We start from the raw sequence: 10,874 nt of genomic DNA on the forward strand, positions 1-10,874 counted from the left end.
TGAGGCTGACATCTAAATAAACGCATTGTCACTAAGTTTAAAATATTTACAAAGAAGGAAATTTCCCATTATTGTCAAAACTAATTTTTGTGTGTGCAACATAAAATTGACCATTTTGAGGTGTATGGTTCGGTGGCATTAAGTCCATTCTCCCCCTCACCACCCTGTATCTTTAGAACTGTCATTTGCTATTTGACCTTGCAGTACCTTCCAATGGAAATCCACCTCACCTCTAGACTTTGGGCCGGGACATGTGATTTTCTTCAAGTAATAGAAAGTGGGCAGGAGTGATAATGTGCCAGCTCCTCTTAGGACTTCAAGAAACAACATTCTTGGGGAGAATGAATGATTTGTGAGGCTGATTCAGATCTGACCTTCAGTTTACAGCTGTCCAGTCGAGCCCAGCCTAAATTGGTTGAACCGCAAATAACTCACTGATGAACAGCCAAAACGCTTTATGTTATATAGCACAGAGAGTTTTGTGGTGGTACTTTAATGCAGCAATTAAAGACTTATACAGGCCTAAACTTGATTTGTTTAAGGAGGAGAGATTAGAATAAAGATCATGCTTTCCTTCTTGAAACATTATCTTTGAGTTCTGTGACATCATACTCTTGTATATTGTTCTACTTCTTTGGCTGTTAATTCTGTCTTCTTTCTACCTCTTAGTGTTACAGCTCTACAGTCATTAATTTTCATCTTTTAGAGTAACCTAGCTTTCATGAAGCAAGCTCCATTTGGTCATGTTCTATGGTCTGTTACAAAAATTGGATTCTTTAAAGAGTATATTTTGTTTGGGATTTTTGCCTTTATGTTCCTAAGAGATATGGGTCTGATCATTTTCCTTTCTTGTAATGTGCTAATACTATTTGGTGTCAGCATTAAGCTCATCTTAGAAAATGAATTGGAAACTTTTCTCTATTTTCTCTAGCGGCTTGTGTAAAAGTGGTTTTATTTCTTCCTGAAAGATTTGAAAGAGTTCGCCAGTGGAGCCAACTGGTCCCAGACTTTCTTCTTTGGGAAAGGTTCCTTTTTGGGAAAGGTTTTGGAAAAGGTTCAGACCTAGGGCTATTGAGAGTATTTATTCTTGTGTCAAAAATAATACTTTGCATTTCTCACTTTTATCAAAAATATCAAATTTGTTGTTACATATTTGTTCAAAATATTTTATCTATTTTATGACTAAAAGTCTCTAGTGATGTTACATTTTTATCCTGAAATTGTCAATCCGTATTTTCTGTATTACTTTGACTAGTTTTGCTAGGGATCAGGCTCATCAGTTTCCCTATTCATTTCAGAGAAATTTTTTGATCTGTTAAGTTTTTCTACTATACATCTGCATTCTATTTCATTGATTTCTGTTTTGTGATTATTTTCTCTCTTCTAGTTTCTTTGTCTTAAATTTGCTATTCCTTCCTAAATTCTGGAAAGTTTAAGTAATTTATTTTCAAATTTTCTTCTGGTGTCCTGAAAAGGAATTTTGTTTTGTTTCTGATCATTGCGGAATGAGCTTTCCATTGCCATTATCTGCCACCTTCCCTCACAGAATGGGAAGTTCTTCTTCCTTTTTTAATTTCTATCCCAGTGAAGGGAAACGCTCTTTACTTAGTTGTAAAACTCTAGATACCTTAAGACTCCTTGAAACACTTACCTTTTTTTTCTCCTCTGCCTGTCTCCATAACACATCAATTATCAAAGCTAGTAGCTTCTAACTTCTAAATACATCAATCCATTCCCTTCTATTTCTCCTCCTCATAGCCATTCACTTCTCTTTAATTTTATTTTACCAAAACTATTGAAATCAATTTGATTCTGTTTTCTCCACTTCAATTTCTTTTCTATATTTTATCTCTTTTAGATTAAAGCTGCCCAGGTTTGTTTATTTCAAAACAGCCATTTATTTAATTTATTTCAAAAACAAATGACTCAACAGATTCTACTTTCTTTTAACATATTAAGAAAGAACAAAATCAAAACCTCATTTATATGCTCTGAGGTTCCTGCATGATTTTGCTTTTTCCTTTACTACCAGTCTCTTCTTTTGCCATGCTTTTATTTGTTGTCTGTGTTTCAGACAGAAGAGGCTTGAGGCTTCTTACTCTTCCAGCATGCCGCCATTCTATTTCCCAAATCTGGTGCTTCCTGTATCACTGTGTTCCTCTTCTTACTCTTGTGAAGGATTCAACTGAAAAAAAATCACTTTGTAAATAAAGCCTTTTTTGACTCCTCAGACTTGGAGCAGATACCCCAAAATATGTTGTCACATACCGAATTTTGTGTTTCTTCTGCATAAGACTTTACAAGTTATAAATAGAAACTTGATTTTAATTTTTTGTGCTATGTCTAGAATGTGCGTTCTATGAGAAGAGCAATTATATTTGAATTGTTACTCATTTGCTGTTGCATATCCAGTTTTCAGGCAGAATTTTGAACATGGTAGTATCTAATAAATATCAACGTCTTTAGATTAATGGACCCATCAGAAGTTGCCTGCTCTGAGGGACAAAAGATTTGAAAGGGAGATAAATATGCAAGAGAGTTGATTCCAGTTATGAAAGATTTAGGAGGGGACATTCTTTGTCCGTATATTATCATTGTGGTATATATAATAACTGAGAAAGTAGTAATAATAGTATATAATTATAATAAAAAATAATACCCTGATACTGGCATTTATTGAATACTCATGATATGTCCGGCACTGGTTTAAGTATCTTACTACTATCTCATTTGATTCTTACAGTGACCCCACAAGATACTGCCCCAATTTTACAAATGAGAAAACTGAGACAGAGAGTATCTTTCCTAAGGCTACATAACTAGTAATTGGTAGAGTTGGCATTTAAATTCCAGGTATCTTTCTTCAGAGCCATACTATTCATCCCTATACTATACACCCTTAAAGCATGTCTTCCCTTTGCATCACAAGTAGGAGTTCAAAGAGAGGGCAATTTATGATGTTTTTTTTTTTTCTTTTCCTTTTTTGTGTTCATTAAATCCTATAAAATGGCATTCTCCATGATTATGTTTTATTGTCTGATGTTTAAAAATACTTTATTCTGTAAAAAGTATCCAGTGGGAAAGGAAGAATTGAAAAATATTTTGGCTTAGCCCAAAATACATTCTGAAAGAACCAGCAGTCTTATTGCAAGTGTGGTAAACAACAAAGGAACATTTTAAACTTTATCTGAAAGGATATCTGGGCTTCAGACATGCCTGGATCCATGGATTCAGATGATGTCATTAGGACTCAGTCTGCTCTTTGTGTTTTAATGAAAACTTTTCTATATGGTGGCAAGATGGCATCTTAAAGGATTGGGTTTATAGCTTTCTATCTTAACAGTCAAAAGGAAAGTGTAATAAGTTCTTCTCCAACCCAATGATTCAACTAAAAGTCCTCTCTAAGGTTCTTATTGCTCTCATTTGGGTCACCTATCCATCTGTGGTCAATCACTATGTTTAGGATAATAAATTAGTTTTATCATATGCATCTGAGTATACATCCTTCATAGATGAGACACATCTGTCATAGATGAGAACAGTCCATAGCTTCAAACACCAAATTCAGAAGGATATCAGAAGTTCTTCCAGACTGAGGGCGAATGTATAGTAAAGCAAACAGAAACTGCAGATGAGAACTCTAGATAGTGAGAAAAAGAAATTAGACAAGAACTTCAAATTTAAGTGACAATGGCAGTGTATCATTTATAAGCTTAGAACTTATGGTCATTAAGAGAGTGAAAGTAATGTCCCACATTAACTCAGGGCATTGATACTCGTGGGATCTCAACTAGTTTTCAAAAGATACAGTTATCTCCACTGATCTCTTCCTGAAATTTTCCAGTGATCTCTTCCTGAATTCCAGTGATCTCTTCTTGAAAATCAGATGTCCTCCATGGAAACACTAACCAAGAACCTATCTCTCATTATTTTTATGTAGAAAAAATAATGCAATTCATAAAAGGCCACAACTCAACAAATTTTCTGAAATATAACTAAAATATAGAGAAGTGCTTTATAAGTGACACATTATCATATTAGAATGTAAGAAGTGTAAAACATGATGTTCTGACCACCAACAATACAGTTTATAATTAAAGATTCTTTGTACAAGACATACATAATGCTTATTCCCTTCATTAGAACTTGTTTCAAAATCTCCTCTCCTGATTCTGTCAGTATAATACTTCTATTTGGAATGTAATTTAAGATTTGTTTATGTTTTGTTTTGTTTTAATACTGTGTTGAGTTTTGGGGATATAAATTTATAATTTTTCCCCAATATAAACATTGACTGAAGATGTCATTTTCAGAGGCTTATACCTTCTATGAAACTTGACTTTACTTTAAATGTATATATGTCAATTTTTTGTATCTCTATATTATAATGTTTTGACATTTTTAAAAACTTTTCTGGCTACAGAGAGATTGTCCCTCGCAAGATAGCTGATTACCAACAAAAATAATAACTTGCCTCTGAGCATGCTTTTCATATATAAATGAACCAGTCCCGAGTTTGTACCCCTCAAGTACTTCCTTATTTAGTTCTCCTACACCAAAACTTCTCCTGCCCTAAGTTATCCAAAGCCAAAACTTCTCCTGCCCTAAGTTATCCCAGAGTCAGGTATGTACGAGGTGACTAAAGACCACCTCTGTAGACTAAAACCTGCCAAAATTCTTCAAACTAGCCAATCCTAAACTGTTGGCTTGGTCTTCTTTTCCTTTGGAAAAGCCAGTGAAGACTATGACCTAAGCTTTCCCCCTCTCTTCTGTCTTCTGGCTCATGACCACCCTGGTGATTTTTCCTGTGACCTTGCATGGCATGTGATGACCCTCTTTCTGGAACCTGTAAGCATAAAAACTTTTTCCTACCAAGCCTCATTCTCATTTCCTGCTATGGCTTCACTGACTGTCATCCCATATCCAACATGTACATTTTAAAAACAGCTGTAGAATACCCAAGGGGCATTTTGCTAAGGAAATGTTAACTGGAGGGATTTCTGCAGGGTTCTTGTAGTAAGCTTGCTTTGGAAATTTCTGAAGACCCCATTGTAGGAAAGAGAGATGACAATGTAGAATAATGGCTGGATATTTGCTATAACTACTTAAAGCTTGGAATAATGCTTGGCAAAAACAATAACAAAATATGTATGCTCAAATATTCAAGCTTCAAAGTAAATAGAAATGGAGGATGATTTCTATTTTTTTATAAGTCTCCTAAATAATATTTACTACTGTAAAATTGATCAGCCCTTGCCTGAGTCAAAATGTTAGAGTAAACAATGTAAATAATCAGGAAAAGCAATTCTGTGCTATCCCAAAGCATATCATATTAAGATAAGGTAAAAGTTAGTAAGAAAGTGTTACCAAAAACTACTAAAAAATTCTTTCTGAATTTATGAGCGATTGCAATTCTGCAATCCTTAGGCGAGGAAAAGTGTTCATAGTCTGGCAAGCCTGTCAAAGGGTAGCCACGAGAACAGTAGTGAAATGTTCAGATGGGAGCTAGTATCTGTGTAAAGAAAGCAAAAACAACACTTTAAGCTACTTTGAGAATAAAATAAACAGTTTTTTAATGATAAGTCTTTTTTTTTCACCTCAAGTGTCTCTCACTAAGGAAAGAGAAACACTTCTAAGTTCTAACAGAAAGCATGAGAGGAAAATAATTACTTTATTAGTATGCTGTGGAGGATAGAGGAAGAGTTTTATTGTCACACAAACCTGTAGTCTCTCAATTTCCAGGGATGCAGCAAAGAAATTTTTAGTGAGAAGGTGATGGGAATGTCCTAAGTTCTGTAAGACTTGGTCTCTTCATTGGTAAAATTATACAATATCTCAGATGCCACTTTTCCTATAGGAGCTTCTGGGTTGAGAGGAGTATGACCCTCTCCTCTCTCCATGATAATGTTTGCTCATTCATTGATATCTGTGTACTCTGAAAAGAGTGGAATCATCTGGCAAAAATATTATTTTGTCTGCTGTGTTCAAGGCTCCCATTCAATCTGATACCGTGAAATTTGTTCACACCAACTTAGCCATATGCTGTCAGTGAATTAGCAGGTCATCAAATCACTGCTGAGTCTTAGGGTATTGGCAGAGCTGTGGCTCGAATTCCCAGAGCTCAAGGCAGTGGGATCCACTGTTCTGGCCAGGGTACTTTTGGAAATACGTGTCATGGTGGGCACATGTTTGCACCAACCCAAACCTGGCACTGTTGGCCTCGTAGAGTGAACACAAAATAGAAGCGATATGCTATCTGCTCTGCCCTGGCTGCCTCAGCCTTACTAGTGCTGATCATGTCTAAAGGTCATCATATTGAAGAAGTTCAGAATATTCTTTGGTGACTGAAGGTAAAGTTGAAGACTACAAGAAATCCAAAGAGGCTGTTCTGCTTCTTAAGAAACTTAAAGCCTGGGATGATATCAAAAAGGTCTATGCCTCTCAGCAAATGAGTGCTGGCAAGGGCATAATGAGAAACTGTTGTCGTATCCAGTGCAGGTGATCCTCCATCATCTTCTGTGAAGATAGCAGTATCATCAAGGCCTTCAGAAACATCCCTGGAATTCCTTGACTTAATTTAAGCAAACTGAACATTTTGAAACTTGCTCCTGGTGGGCATGTCGGTTGTTTCTGCATTTGGACTGAAAGTGCTTTCCGCAAGTTAGATGATCTGTATGGCACTTGGCATAAGGCTGCATCCTTCAAGAGTCTCTACAACCTTCCCATGCATAAAGTGCTTGATACAAACGTTAGCAGAATCTTGGAAAAGTCCAGAGATCTAAAGAGCCCTCTGAGCACCATGTAAGAAGAGTCATTGCAGGGTCCTGAAGAAGAATCCATTGAAGAACCTGAGAATCATGTCGAAGCTAAACCTGTATCAAAGACCTTGTGCCAGAATACCATTCTTCGACAGGCCAAGAATCACAAACTGTGGTTGGATAAGGCAGCAGAAGCCATAGAGGCCAAATCAGATGAGAAGGGGGTTCAAGGCAAGAAGCCTGTAGTAGGGAAGAAAGGAAAGAGGCTGTTGGTGCGAAGAAGCAGAAGAAACCTGTGGTGGGGGAGAAGGCTGCAGCCAACAGAAACGAGCAGCTGACAAGAAGCCTGCAAAAAAGAAACACAGTGAAGAAGCCTGGTGCCTAAAAACTTAAATTTATTCTATAAAAGTCAAATCATTTTGGACAGCTAATTTTTTTTTTGAGGTTATACAATATGGTTTTCTTGAGTTCCTTAAGGGCCTTTAGCTGCTCTGTGTTCTTTTATTCCCCATTTTATTAACACACAATGAATTGTTTGTTTCAGGGGTACAGGCCTTTTATTCATCAGTCTTATATAATTCACAACACTCACCATAGCACATACCCTCCGCAATGTCCATCACCTAGCCACCCCATCCCTCCCACCCCCCTCTACTCCAGCAATCCTCAGCTTATTTCCTGAGATTAAGAGTCTCTTATGTTCTGTCTCCCTCTCTGGTTTTGTCCTGTTTCATTTTTTCCTCTTTTTCCCCATGATATTCTGCCTTATTTCTAAACTGTTTTCCAGAGTGGTTGCACCAGCTGGCATTCCCGCCTACAGTGTAGTAGAGTTCCCCTTTCTCTGCATCCTTGCCAACATCTATTGTTTCCTGACTAATTAAATTTAGCCTTTCTGACTGGTGTGAGGTGGTATCTCATTGTGTTTTTGATTTGTATTTCTCTGATACTGAGTGATATTGAGCACTTTTTCATGTGTCTGTTGGCCATTTGGATGTCTTCTTTGCAGAAATGTCTGTTCATGTCTTCTGCCCATTTTTTCATTGGATTATTTGTTCTCTAGGTGTTGAGTTTGGTAAGTTCGTTATAGATTTTGGATATTAGCCCTTTAGCTGATAAGTCATTTGCAAATATCTTCTCCCATTCTGTCTGTTGCCTTTGGCTTTATTGACTGTTTCCTTTGCTGTGCAAAAGCTTTTTATCTGGATGAAATCCCAATAGTTCACTTTTGCCCTTGTTTCCCTTGCCTTTGGTGATGTTTCTAGGAAGAAGTTGCTGCGGCTGAGGTTGAAGAGGTTGCTGCTATGTTCTCCTCAAGGATTTTGATGTATTCTTGTCTCACATTTAAGGTCTTTCATCCATTTTGAGTCTATTTTTGTATGGTGTAAGGAAATGGTCCAGTTTCATTCTTCTGTGTGTGGCTGACAGCTGATTTTGAATAAAGACCTGATCAAAGCCAGTGAGGGGAAAGAAACTCTCAGATACCATAGAGTTGCTGTGAATTTTAAATTAGATTAAGATAGAAAAACTTATCATTTTTATTTATTAACATCAGCTCTACCATAACTTATGTTAAAAATTAACTGTGGAACAGACTTTGTGTAGTAATTCAATAAGATAAGGAACTAAATTACAATCTACAGCCATTTTTTGAAGATTCTTCTCTTGTTCAAGGTTTTAGATTTGGTGTGTTTGTTTTTTTCTATATCCATAGAAGATAGAGGGAAAAAATTACAAACCTTATTTTCACACTTTATAGAGAACTGAGCTTGTGCTTCGAGCATGCATCACTGTTCATGCAGAGAAACCCTCTGATGTTGTTCTCGCATGGTGAGCTCTTTCTTGACTGACAGCCTAATAAATTCAGCTTTGACATAGACTATTTTGGTAATTCCAGTTCATTCTTCAACCATAGCACCGTCATATACATTTAGTAGTAACATGAGCGTCTGAATATACCTCAGTTTGGGGCTCTCTGAATTGAACTATCTAATTCTTTGAAGTTATCTGTAAGGATTCAACAAGTGGATTTGATATATTCTACTCACCTGCCAAATTTAGTGAAAGTTCCTTTATTCTTTCCTGTGTGATGTCAGGGCAGATAGACAAGATCATTTTATTTATCGTATGTATTTGACTTCATTTGGCATTTGTTTTGCTTCATATTTTCACTTAACTTGGTCATCCATAAGAGAATTGTTTCTTATGCATTTTCTTTCATTGATAAACAATTTAACTAGAAATTCTGAAGTTGGCTGTGTCCTGGAGGCCTCTCAGAATCTAGATGCTTTCTATTTATCTAGTACCTCTGTGATATTTGTGATTGTTGTGGAGAAAAATTTTCATCTCTTTTCAAAGATTCTTCTGGCTGGCCTAGGAATTAAATCATCTTGAGACAAATTAACAGGAGAAAATCAACTTTAATTTTATATGTTCAGGAACTACACATACCCGAAGGGTTTAAAGACAGAAAGGTGATGTGGTATATATGTCATCCTAAGCTAAGGAATGGGAGGGGCTTAAAGAGGAGGAGGGTAATTAACAGGTACTAAGAAAAGCAGATGTTTGGTAATTAGATGTTTACCCTGCCATACATATGTGTCATTAGGATGAAATTTATCAGTGTTAATAACTTTAATGTTAGAAATGACCTCCATTTTGGATTCTGATAGGTCTTTAAGGGAGGGGCACGAGTTTGGCTTGAGCCCCTGGGTCTCTGTTGCTTTGATCTCAAAATAGTCCACAGGTCAAAGTGGCACAGTTTGGGGAGACTTTTCCTGAACCCCTTCATGATTTATAACAAATATGTGTTTGGTCATTCAGATGACCAAAATATATTTCTCATATGTACATTTGATCCTTAACAATATGGGGTTAGGGATGCTAACACCCCCCCCCCACACACACACAGTATAAAATCCACATGTAACTTTGACCCCTCAAAACTTTACTAATAGCCTACTGTTGACTGGAAGCCCTACCCATTAAATTAACAGTGAATTACACATATTTTGCATATTATATGTATCATTCTTATAATAAAATAAGCTACATAAATAAAACATTACTAAGAAAATCAAAGAGAAATATATTTATGGTACTGTAAAAAATCCATATGTAAGTGGGGAAGTTCTAACCCTTGTTCAACGGTTAATTGTTTTTGGTCCTTGTTTGTCATTTTTGGCTTAGAGCTCCTAAAACCCTTGAATTTCCAGTGATAAGGGCAGCAGTAGTTGTCCTTTGTTATGTCAATGCATTGCATTTTGGAAAGCACATGGGTAACTTAAGGATAAGGGTCTTTGGCAGGACAATCAACCACTTGACCAGAGGGTTGGAACTTCCATTTCTCATTATCCACCAAGACCTTAAAGAAGGGGAGAGGGGCTAGAGATTGAGTTTAGTAGCCAATGGTAAATGACTTAATTAGTCATGCCTCTGTAATGAATTCTCTATAAAACCCCAAAAGGACAGTGTTCAGAAAACTTCTGGGTTGGTAAACATGAGATATGGGAGGAGTGGCACATTCAGAATGAACAGGTAAACTCCACACCCCTTCCCTATACCTTGCTATATGCATCTCTTTCAACTGCTTATTCCTGAATTATATCTTTTTATAATAAAATGGTAACCTTGTGAGTAAATGGGTTTGCTGAGTTCTGTGAGACACTCTAACAAATTAATTAAACCAGAAGAAGGGAGTCTTGGGAACCTCAGAATTTATAGTCCCTTGGTCAGTAGTATAGGAAACAATCTGGGCTTGGGAGGTGCATCTGAAGTGGGGGTGGGGTAGAGGGTAGTCTTGGACCACTAACCAATAGGAATCTGACACTATCTCCAGGTAGATAGTGTCAGAATTGAGTTGATTTCTTAGGAAACCTAATGGTATTTGAGAATTGTTTGTTGATGTGGTAGAAGCCCCCACAACACCCACACAGAATTGGGTCCAGGAACTGAAAAGAGCCACCTTAACTGTTTGGTTTCTCTTTTGTACCTTCTGAACTGCTTGGATTTCTGACAGTTTTGCTATTGATGAGGGAGTAGAAGGCAATCTGAAGGAAAGCACAAGGTGACACCCCACAAGCCATCACCCCCCAAGGTGGGAAATATGTGACATTCCTC

At 36.9% G+C, this 10,874-nt stretch overlaps 1 pseudogene across 1 annotated transcript; it reads left to right on the forward strand.

Annotated features, from left to right (window-relative positions):
• Positions 1–5,904: 5,904 nt before the first annotated feature.
• LOC309870209 (large ribosomal subunit protein uL4 pseudogene) lies at positions 5,905–7,151 on the forward strand (annotated as a pseudogene). Its single transcript has one exon. The product of its transcript is annotated as a large ribosomal subunit protein uL4 pseudogene (transcript).
• The last annotated feature ends 3,723 nt before the right edge of the window (positions 7,152–10,874 follow it).

This window comes from Mustela nivalis, assembly GCF_964662115.1.
Source record: "Mustela nivalis genome assembly, chromosome: 7".
Classification (NCBI taxonomy): domain Eukaryota; kingdom Metazoa; phylum Chordata; class Mammalia; order Carnivora; family Mustelidae; genus Mustela; species Mustela nivalis.